Below are 10,502 nucleotides of genomic sequence, written 5' to 3' on the forward strand. Positions count from 1 at the left end.
GGTGGGTAGGTGAGCAAGAAGGGCATGGCAGAAGCAAACCCGTCCTGAAATGGTATCCTCTGGGAAAGAGCCCAATTTGGGGTGCCGGATTGGGGTCCCAGGGTAATAACCAAGGAAAAGTTACTGCCTCTCTAGAATATGGTCAAGAAGATGAATTCTGGAGCCTGGGTTCAAATCCCAATGCTGCCACTTACTGGTTAGATAACCCTGATTAATTCATCATACTTCCTTCTGCCTTGGTTTCCCACCTTACCTACCTTATGAGTGTAATAAAGATTGAGTCAATAAATATAAAGATCTTAGAACCTAGGAAGAGCTTAGTAAGAACTGGCTGCTGTTATCCTATTTAAATGTTATAATAATAGTGCACTGATGTCTACACAAATACATATTAAACAACAAATAAAAAGGAATACATTCACAAGATTCACAGGGTGCAAAGGCCTCTCTTGCTCTGCCAGGCCCTCTCAGGACAGGCAGACCCTTGCCTGCTCCCCAGTGGGGGCTTCAACTCCCATGGTCAAGGGTCCCCCCTTAAGTACAAGATAATCAAAATGGCATTATGTCTCCCGCTGTCCTCGGTGCTGAACAATTCATGCTTTAGCAGTTACCTATCAGGGTCTCCTTTCTCCCTCCCAAGCCTGGCTAGGCCTGGGCCTTACCCCTGCTGGGGACCATACATCTATGCTTGTTCTTCAGGATGGAGAATAAGAAATGCCTTCTCTGCTCTGGCACAAAGTCAGAAACAGAATCCCTGATAAGCAGGAATAGTGGATGGTGCCATCCTATACCACTCCCTGACAGGGCAGGGGTGGCAGTCAGGAAGGAGAACAGGTGGGAGAGCTCTGAGGACAAATGGGGCCTCTGTCCACTTCCTCATTCACTCCCCCAATATTACTGAAGCCTGCTGTGTGCCAGGCAGTGCGCTGGGCCCTGGGGACATATGGAGAACAAGAAAAAAACCCTGCCCACCTGAGGCTCACTTGACAAAGGGAGCCAGTGTTGGTGGTGTGGCCTGTGATACCTGACTGGACCTCTCCAAACCTTGGTTTCCTCATCTGCCACGCAGGTCACACAAACATCCACCTCAAGTGACATTTGTTAGGAATTGTTGAGAGGGTCTCAAGTTGGAGGTCAGAACTCAGAATGGAGTTCTTCCGGCCATACTCTGCTTCATGTGCACCTTCTCCCTGTGTTGCCCCATCACACTGGGCACACCTGCAGGGTAGCAGTAATGATAGGGCCACCCCCACCATCTCCGAGCCTCCCTGGTGACACTGTAGTTGGTGGCAGGATACCCCAGTTGGCACAGTGAACTGCACTTGCTGGGAGGGTGCTCTGCACACAGCAGATACTCTGCACAGTGAGCAGTCGGGAAAGGCAGGCAGGCAGGTCGTGCATGGTGATGACTGCCTATAGCCCCCTGTGACTCAGGAGGCTGAAGCAAGAGGATCACAAGTTTGAGTCCAGTCTGTACAACTTAGCAAGATCTTGTCTCAAAAACAGAAGGGGTTGGTGTGTAGCTCAGAGGTAGAGCACCCTGGGTTCAGTCCTCAGCACCACCAAAAAAAGGTAAAAGAGTTGGCAGGCAGAAAGGAAGTGGGCCACATCTGCCCTGGGCCACCTCCTTCTGCCTTTTGCTGAAGGGCATCTATCCCTGGGCAGCCCTATAGTTCCACACACTCAGGCTGTGACACAGGTAAGGCAGGCGCTGCTCTCTTGACTCTCAGGAGCCCAGAGAGCTCTGATTCCAGCCCCACCCAGCCCAAGTGGCCTACCAGCCACACTGGCCACCTCTGAGCAGTGGTGCTAGTTGTTCCCTGTCCTGTCCACTCTCTGTCTGCTTCCAGTGGAACACAAAGAAGCCTGCCAGATGTGTCAAGACCTAGACTTGTCCTCTAGCACACGGGTCACATGCTATCCCACAGCAGCCAAGGCAACTTCATCAGTGATGATCCCTGTCAGCATGTGGGCTCCTTGAGGCTACACTACCTGCTTGAGAGCCAGCTCCTAGCATACAGCAGAAGCTCAATGAATGTTTATGGCATGAACAAACAAAAGAAATGGTTGGACTTGGAACCTCTCTGGCTCTTTTGACAGACGCATGCAGCCAGCATCAACTAATGGCCACCTCCCCTGGGCCTCTGTACATACCTGCTCCTTTGTCTGGAATACCTGTCCCTGTCCACTGCCATACATCAGAATCTTGAAACCCAGCTGCAGGAGTCTCCCACGCCCTGTCACTATCCAGGCCAGGGTGGGGAACGCTTATTACACCTGTTCCCAGGTCTTCCTGTGAAGGACATCTACTGTGTTCTTGCCATACTCTGGGCTTTGTGTTTTTTTTGTTTGTTTGTTTTTTAAAAACATTCTACCCAGCATGGTGGCACACGCCGGTAATCCCAGCAGCTCAGGAAGCTGAGGCAGGATGATCGCAAATTCAAAGCCAGGCTCAGCAAAGGTGAGGCACTAAGCAACTTAGTGAGACCCTGTCTCTAAATAAAATACAAAATTTATGGTAGAGACTGGGTATGTGTCTCAGTGGGCAAATGTCCCCGAGTTCAATCCCCGGTACCCTCCCCCTATAAAAACAAAGAGCATTCAACCTCTACATCTGAGCTACATCCCCGGCACTTTTTATTTTGAGACAGGGTCTTGCTACTTTGCCCAGGCTGGCCTGAAACTTGCCCTCCTCCTGCCTCAGGCTCAAGAGTCACCCAGGCACTTGGCCACCAGTAGGCGTTGTTCTAATCCTTATGTGAAGCATCAGCTCTCACAAGCTCAGGACAGCGCAAGGAGGTAGGTCCAATTATGGCTCCCATTTTACAGACAGAGAAAGTGAAGCACAGAGGAGTCCCCCTGGGGCTGCTGATTGATGGAAAATGCCCACCAAAGGCACCCCCAAAGCCCCTGACTGACGCCCAAATGCACATCAAGAAGCTTCTCTTCCCAGAGAATGTTTACTGAATGAATGAGCGAGCCCCAGAGGAGGGGACACAAAGGTCTCATTCAGCTCTACTGAAATCAGGGCTCATCAGCAACTCTGCCCAGGTCCCAAAGCCACCAAATGGTTCTGGAAAGAGTCACAGGGCAAAAACAAGAAAACAAAAATGACCACAATAAATGACACTAAGCCAGACTGTATGTGTTCTGCTCTGTGTGGGACACTCTGCACATATCTGCTCCTTAATTCCCACTGAAAGGGGCAGGGCCAGCACTGCGCCCACTTCATAGCTGGGAATGTTGAGGTGTGGGGACAGCAGTTTGCCCAGTCACAGGGCCAGCAGGTAAGTGCAGGACCGGGCATAGGTCACTGCTCACTCGCCAGCAAGCACCATGCTTACTGTCAACCCCCACCATGGGCGTGCCCCCACAAGCTGGGAGATTGTCCCCTCCTGCCAGCTTCCCAGGGCCCATGCAGAGCTAGTGCCCCAGCAATGCCAGTGCATGAATTAACACCTTCCCAGGCCAGACAAGGCAGGCTGGCATTTGACAGCTCTGGAGTCCTTATCACAACTCATAGGGACGCTAGAAAAGGTGGTGGGACTTGGAGAAAACCATCGAGAGCCCACCCAAGTGGCCCCAGGCTGCCAACCAAATCCGGGTTCACATCTTGCCCCTGCTCCTTCCTCACCACAAGATGCAAAAGAGGGGCCTTCCCTCTCAAAGCCTCAGAGTCCCCTCAAGTGTGACAGGATGATGTTCCTTTCCTGGTGTCTGCTAGGAGCATTCTGAGAGCTGATAAATGTAGGTACTTGCTGTAGGCCTCAGAAACAGCAGGTGCCACTATTTCATTATTATTATGGTTAGAAAAGAAAAGCACTGGCCCAGAGAGTCAGCCCTCCCTGCCCGAGAGTCACTGGAGAGCCTGCAGGGGTGTCACAGGAGCCTGAACAAAAGGCCTTCTCAGGGGACAAGGGCTGCTCAGGCGGCTCCAGGCAGGAAATCATCAGCCAGTGTAGTCAGCTGCAGCCCAAGCCAGCAAGGGGACTGCCCAGGAGGTATGCTTGCCAGGGGGGCAGCCTGGCAGCAGGAAGGTGGTCCCTGCCTGCACCTGGGCCCAAGAGGGAGCATATTTGTTGAATGCTTTATTATGTGCCAGGCACCGATGAAGAGCAACTGATTAGACTGTGACAATCCTCACTCAGGCTGAGAAGCTCGGTGCAAGAAGCAATTATTAATCTTCACAGGAGACCCAGAAGACCTTCGGCTTAGACTACTCTAGTGTGTGAGACTCTGGGGACACTGCTATCCTGCTACCAGAGTTTCTGTGAGCATGGGCAGCTGAAGGAATGAACAACCTTTCACTAGAAGGGACTTCTGCATGGGGAGGGGTCTGTGTCAACCTGCTCAGCCTGGAATTCTGGGGCAGACACTTCCCAGCTATGGGGGCATCCAGGATTTCTCCAAATCCCACAGCATGATAAGGGACAAAGACAACTCAGATTAGGAAGAACTCAGCCTGGTACCTCCTGGCACCCCACTCTTCACAGCAAACACAAGGAGACAGCTAGGCCACACCTACAAGCAGGGAGTAGAGGTCCTACATCTTGGGATACCAACTCCAGAGTCATTCTGTGTCTGCCAGGGTGACCTGACAAGGGCCCTGAAGATTTGGCCAGGCCTGGTACTCCCGAGTTCAAGCACATCCATCCTGAGGGGTCTTCAAGCCTCTGCCAAGTGGAGGAAAATCCTCGGGTCCTGGTCAGCTGGGAATCCTGGCTTTGTGCTGTGGGCACCTCTAACCCACGATCCAGCAGCCTCCCCCTGCCCTTGGCCTGAAGAGCACCTCGACTCAGGAAAATGCACCTCCTCTCTAATGACCAGCCCACCCACACAGAAAGCCTTTACCTACCTGTGGAAATGTCACCTGCCAGGCCTTTGGGGGGTGGGGCTGGGAGCTAAATTGTGAAGTTAAAACTGGCCAGTCCGAGCAGGGCGCAGTGGTGCAGACCTATAATTCCATCTACTCTGGAGGCTAAGGCAGGATGATCACAAGTTCGAAGCCAGCCTGGGCAATTTAGGGAGACCCTGTCTCCTGTCTGAAAAAAATAAAAAGGGCTGGGGTGTTTGGCTCAGTGGAAACAGCACTTGCCTAGCATGTGTGAGGCACTGGGTTCAATTCTCAGCACTGCATATAAATAAATAAATAAATACATAAACAAAATAAAGGCTCATCAACAACTAATAAAAAAGTATTAAGAAAAATGGCCGGGTGTGACTCAGTTGTAGAGTACCCCTAGTTTGATCCCCAGCACTGCGGAATAAATAGAGAGCCAGTCAAGAGCCCTTGCTACTGCCCCAGCTCTTAGATATTTGGGCAGGAAGTCTCACTCTCAGAGGGGGACACCTCCTTCTAGGAGGCCCTCAGGTTGACCCTAGGCCTCGAGAACATCTATCTTTCCCACTGCAGCACCAACTACCCAAGGAGGCTCAGAGAGCTGAAGGACTCAACACACCACTCCCTCAGCATTCAAGGAGACAGCCGGAGAAGCCCCCAGGAAGCAGGGGCTTTGCCCACCCTGTGGAGGTTGAGATGGGTTCTGCCTTAGACCATGGGGCAGCCAGCTGGCCCCTGATGTCCTCTCCGGGGTCACCTAGTTCCCTGGCGACATTTATCAGGCCGGCACAGTCTGCCAGAACAGGAAATGTCCTCTGGCTTCCTCTGCCACCCCCAGCCTGCCACCCCAGCCAGCCACCGCCCTGCCTCGGCCTTAGAGAGGTGGGGAAAGTCAGGGCCATTCCCCAAGGATGTGTAGTACCCTCTAAAGTCCACCTCCCACTCCCACCCCTCACAAGACGTGGATTCTTCCTGTAACTGCCCTGGGGTTGAGGGCAGGGGAGACCCTGACTAGGGTAAACCCGCAGCAATCCCCCCTCCACTTAGCATGCGGCTCAGGAAGCCAGGAGGGCATTCAGGCCTCTGTTCCTGTGCACCTCTCCCCACACACATTGCCCTCTCTGGGCCTCTCCTCCATGAGAGGACACCACAAGGCAAGGTCTGAAGGAATAGACTCCATGTGAAAGGCTTTTGTGTCCCCCACTCCAGCCAGTAGATCCTGTTCTTCCCTGGCCTCCTGCATCCAGGCCCTGTCAGGCGCCCGAGTCTGGCTTGTTAGCAGGGCACAGACTTCCTCCCTCCCAGGCCTCTCTGGGGACATTCAGTCAGCTCCCCACCCCTCCCACAGCCATTGGAGGGGGGGCACATCCGGGAGGGCCCCCAGGGGCTCCAGGCCTGGCTCCCTTGCAAGGAAGCCTGCAGCCAGGCCACCACCCCCCCTTGACGACCCCTGACAGGGTAGCGTGGGAGGAAAAATCTTCCAGCCATCTGCTCAGCTGCTGGGTTTCCGGCCAGGGCAGAGCTGCCCAGGGCCTCCAGGAGGACCTGCTTCCCTGGAGAAGTGTCCCTTGCCCCTGCTGCAGGGAAGGACACCCAGCCTAGAGGTGGCCAGTGAGACCCAGAGCCCTAACAGGAACATTGGCTGCATAGGCCACGGGGCCCAAGTAAGGGATGCCTGGCTGTGACCAAGGATCTCCTCCCTGACCTGGGGACCTGTATAGTCCCCAAGGGACCTCAAGCCACTGGAAACTGGGGTGCAGGGCTACAGGGTCCAATTAGGCCTGACTCAACAAGTGACCCCAGCTGAGTCACTTCCCTTGGGCAGCCTGCCCACCTCAGTTTCTTCAGGGAGAGGGGATAGAGGAAACAGGGTCTGGCTGGGAGCGTGTGGCCACACAGCCCCACTGGACACTGAGGACCCTTCTGTCAGATGGATGCTGCTTCCTACCTGATCCAGCCAAAGATGCTCAACACTGGGAGAGGCCCTGGGGACCCTCTTCCCAGGAAGCCTGGCAATTAAATGCCCGCCCCCACATTATTAACAGCAGTAGCTTGCACTTATTGAGCACTGACTGCATGCAAAACAATTGTCAGATAGTCATTAGGACCCCATTTTACAGACGAGACCTGTAGCTTAAAGAGACTGACAACCCAGGTCACACTGCCAGCGTAACCACAGCCAACACAGTTCCGTGTCCCTATTCCACGCCAGGCTTATACACTTCCCACAGCCATCTGAGTGACCAAGACCCTCGGCCTCCACTGGGCAGATCCCAGCAGAAGTCAGATAATTCACCATGGCCTCAGAGTTAGAAGTTAGCAGAGACCACCTTGCTCCACAGCCCATCTGCTACAGGGAGAAGTGGGGGACGGAACGGAAAGGTCTTCATTTAATATTTACTGTTGGTCATCGAGTGCCAGGCCCAGAACTGAGCACTTTATATGCCTCCTCTCATCAAGCTCCATAGCTATTAAAAATCTTTCACAGAAACTGACTTAATTGTCTCAGAAAGATGAAGTGACCCACACAAGGATTCCCAGCAATGGGAGAGCCTCAGGAAAACCCCATAAGGGTGTGGGGGATATATAAACTGGTCCCTAAAGACCTGTTCAGCAAAGGGAATAGTGTTGGCCCAGATTAGGGGTAGTTCCCTGCCAGGTTCCCAGGATCCCCTTCACTGAGCCCTTCATGGCTGGATAGGACACCCTATCTTCCCTCACCAGGGGTAGGTCGCCCTGAGCTTGAGAGCTAAGAGGTCCCTCCAAGTGTCTGCGGCTCTGCCCCCAATAATGTTCCACCCTGGAAGTGGAGAAACTCTGGGATGGCACAGCTGGACCTAGGCACCTGAAGGTCACCACAGACTGAGGGCTGCTGGAATAGCTCTATAGGATCTGATTAGAAAGGTCTGTTTCTCATAGAAGGAGGTTCAAGCCCAGGGTTGAGAGGCTTGGGGGCAGGTGGATAAGGAAGAAAATCAAACAGAGCTAACCTCCCCAACAAAGAACAAACCGTCCTTAGTCTGCTCCTGACAATGCCACGCTAAACTCTCTATGAAGTTACTCATTTATGCTTCCGGTGACCCTAAGGAGTAGGTTCTCTTACCACACCCATTTGGCAGATGAGAAAACTGAGGCCACAGACGGTAAGCAAGACCTCTTAGCCAGGAAGTGCTATCATCTCATCTTGCCCAAGTCTTCAAAATTCTTCTCCCAAGACTGGAGGAACTCCAGGGCAGTGCAGGAGATGCAGCTGACAGGGAACGTTTCACACCAGTAACAATAACACTGCTGAAGGTAATGACAAAATCAACAACCCGCCCGAATGTAATTGAACCTTTCTCTGTGCCAGGCAGCAGGTGCCTTTCACACACCGGTTCATTAAAACTTTTCTGCAAACCTGTTATTACCCCGTTTTATACAAGAAGAAACCGAGGTGGACAGGGTTACTTGCCCATACCTCAGCTTGGAAAGAGGCAGAGGGGGAACGAAAGTTCAGCCTCCAGGACGTTCCTCTGCCACCACTGAGCCCTGAAGGTCCTCAGACCTGAGTTGCTGATACTTCAGGCCGGCCCCTTCCCAGCTGGCTGCTTGTGTGCCCCACAGGGACTCACACAAGTTGTAGGAATGTTCACCCTTTGGCTCAGAAGAATTTTCCCTCCCAGAGGGGGGCTGTGGGAAAAGGCTCAGAAAAAGTGCCGTAAAAACTCTTCCAACTTCCCTGATGGGCCTCAGTTGGTCTCTCATCCCCTGAGTCCAGTCTGCCCAGGTGGCCTCTGTCTGCTCTTTCCCCATTATGTCCCCAGGCCCTGCAGGTTCCCAGGAAACTGTGAAGCTACTTCTATTCTGGCCACCAGGTCAGTGATGGGAAATCCAAACACAACTTGCACCCACATCCCCAGAGACACACATGCCCACTTCCCTGGCAAGGGCCCCAAGGCCAACTGTAAATGAAAGGCTGGTTGGCCCAGTTGCCCCAGCAAAGCCTGGCAGCTGCTGGGTATCTGAGGATGTGTTTTTCTGGCAAGGGTCTGTGGTTCAGATCTCAGTCCTCCTGTCATCAAACCTGGACTTTGGCCCTGCAGATGTGTCAGGCCCTCTGCTCCAAAGCCCCCGCCTGCCCCCACCAGCCACCCAAAATTTCACTTCCTCCCATCAGCCCAGCCTAGCCATGCCCCTCCCTGGAGTCCCCCAGCTGCAAGCAATGACCTCCTCACCTACATCATTGTGGCCCGGGAATGGGGAAGAGAAACAGGAGAATGAGGAAATTAGGAAGGAAAAAAAAAAAAAAAAGAAGTGGGACAGGCAGGCAGACCCCCTCCCCAGTTCCTTAAATACAGTCCCCCTCCAAGAAAAAGCTTTCTGGCCAGGGGAAAGGAAGGAGGGGTTTTCTGCACCAGGGACTTTCAAAAGTCCCCTGAAATACCCTCGGGCAACGCTGATCTATAAGCCCAACATCCTCTCAGTTTTGGTGGGGTGATTCCCAGTTTAGAGAATCCCATGCTCTGGGATCCCCAAACCCACTGAACCCTTAGTTTAGTGGTGCGTGGGAGCCTGGCCAAACCCACCTGGGCAGTGCTAAGAGTGACAGCGGGTCTCCTGAACTGGACTGCTGCCTTCTTAGTGCATGGCCTGAGGTCAAAATGGGGAGGGGCTCGCCCATCCTCACTGTCTCGTTGGACCCACTTTCACTTCACAGTTGGCGCGGCGACCGCGCAACCCTCTCCTCAGGCACCAGCTGGGGCCGATCCCCCGACCAGCTTTGGGGAGGCCGGAGGCGTCGGCTGCGCGCTCTCGGCGCCCTCGGCACCCAGCTGCCGCTCCGAGCCCAGCACGTGTGTGGGTGGGGGTGTCTGCCGGGGCGCGTCGCCGGGGCCGGGAACGCGCCCTCCGACTCCTCCGTCGAGTTAGCGGCAGGACGGTTTGTGGGGCCGCCGCGGGCGTGCGCAGAAGCCGGGCAGCCCTGGGCGCGGGCCTCCTGATCCCCGCCGAGCCCTGCCGGCCTCGGGGAGCGCACGGCGCGCTTACCTGAGAGAGACGGGTTTCGGGCCCGGCCTGCCCATGGCGTCGCGCGCCCCCGGCCCCCCGAAGTCCCGAGGGGGTGGGCGGGCCCACGCCCCGGGCGCGTCCGCTCCCGCGCGCCGGCTCCGCGCTCGCGGCTCTCAGGAGCGGGGCTCAGGCAGGAAACCCTGGTTCGGAAAATGGCCAGCGCCTCATCATTTCCGCCGCCAGCGCTTGACGGTTGCGTGAGGATGCGCCCCCGGACCGCCACCGGGGAAACTTTGCTGCCGCCGCCGTGGCCTCCGCGGGCCGCGACAGTCCAGGCGGGCGGCCGGGCGGAGGCGGTGGACCGAGCCCATGCCGCCCCGCGCCGTTATGTAAAAAGGAACCCGCTGCTAGCGCCGAGCCCGCGGGGGAGGGCGGCCTCGGGGCGGGGCTACGGGGAGCCCCGCCCCTGCCCTCCGCGAGCGACCGTGGGGCTCGGCAGGGGGCGGGACCTGGCCTGGCCCCACCCACCGATTCCGCTCCTCCGTGGCCCGCCGGGTCCTGGGGTCTCCAGACGCGGCCCGAGCAGAGGCGCGGCCTCCTCGAGCCACGCCCACACCCGGGCCACCGGATTATTGTCGCGCAACTTAAAGAAAAGACTGCCGGAGGGGCGGCCCCA

The 10,502-nt window shown here is 55.3% G+C and overlaps 1 protein-coding gene across 1 annotated transcript in view; it reads right to left on the reverse strand.

The window, feature by feature from the left end:
- SH2B3 (SH2B adaptor protein 3) overlaps window positions 1-10,249 on the reverse strand; it is a 34,270-nt gene extending 24,021 nt beyond the window's left edge. The window contains exon 1 of the mRNA XM_081283406.1: window positions 9,866-10,249. The gene's annotated coding sequence lies outside the window, so the exon portion shown is untranslated. The remainder of the gene's footprint in view (window positions 1-9,865) is intronic.
- Window positions 10,250-10,502: the final 253 nt, after the last annotated feature.

The sequence above is a fragment of the Spermophilus citellus genome (genome assembly GCF_964194105.1).
Source record: "Spermophilus citellus genome assembly, chromosome: 3".
Classification (NCBI taxonomy): Eukaryota; Metazoa; Chordata; class Mammalia; order Rodentia; family Sciuridae; genus Spermophilus; species Spermophilus citellus.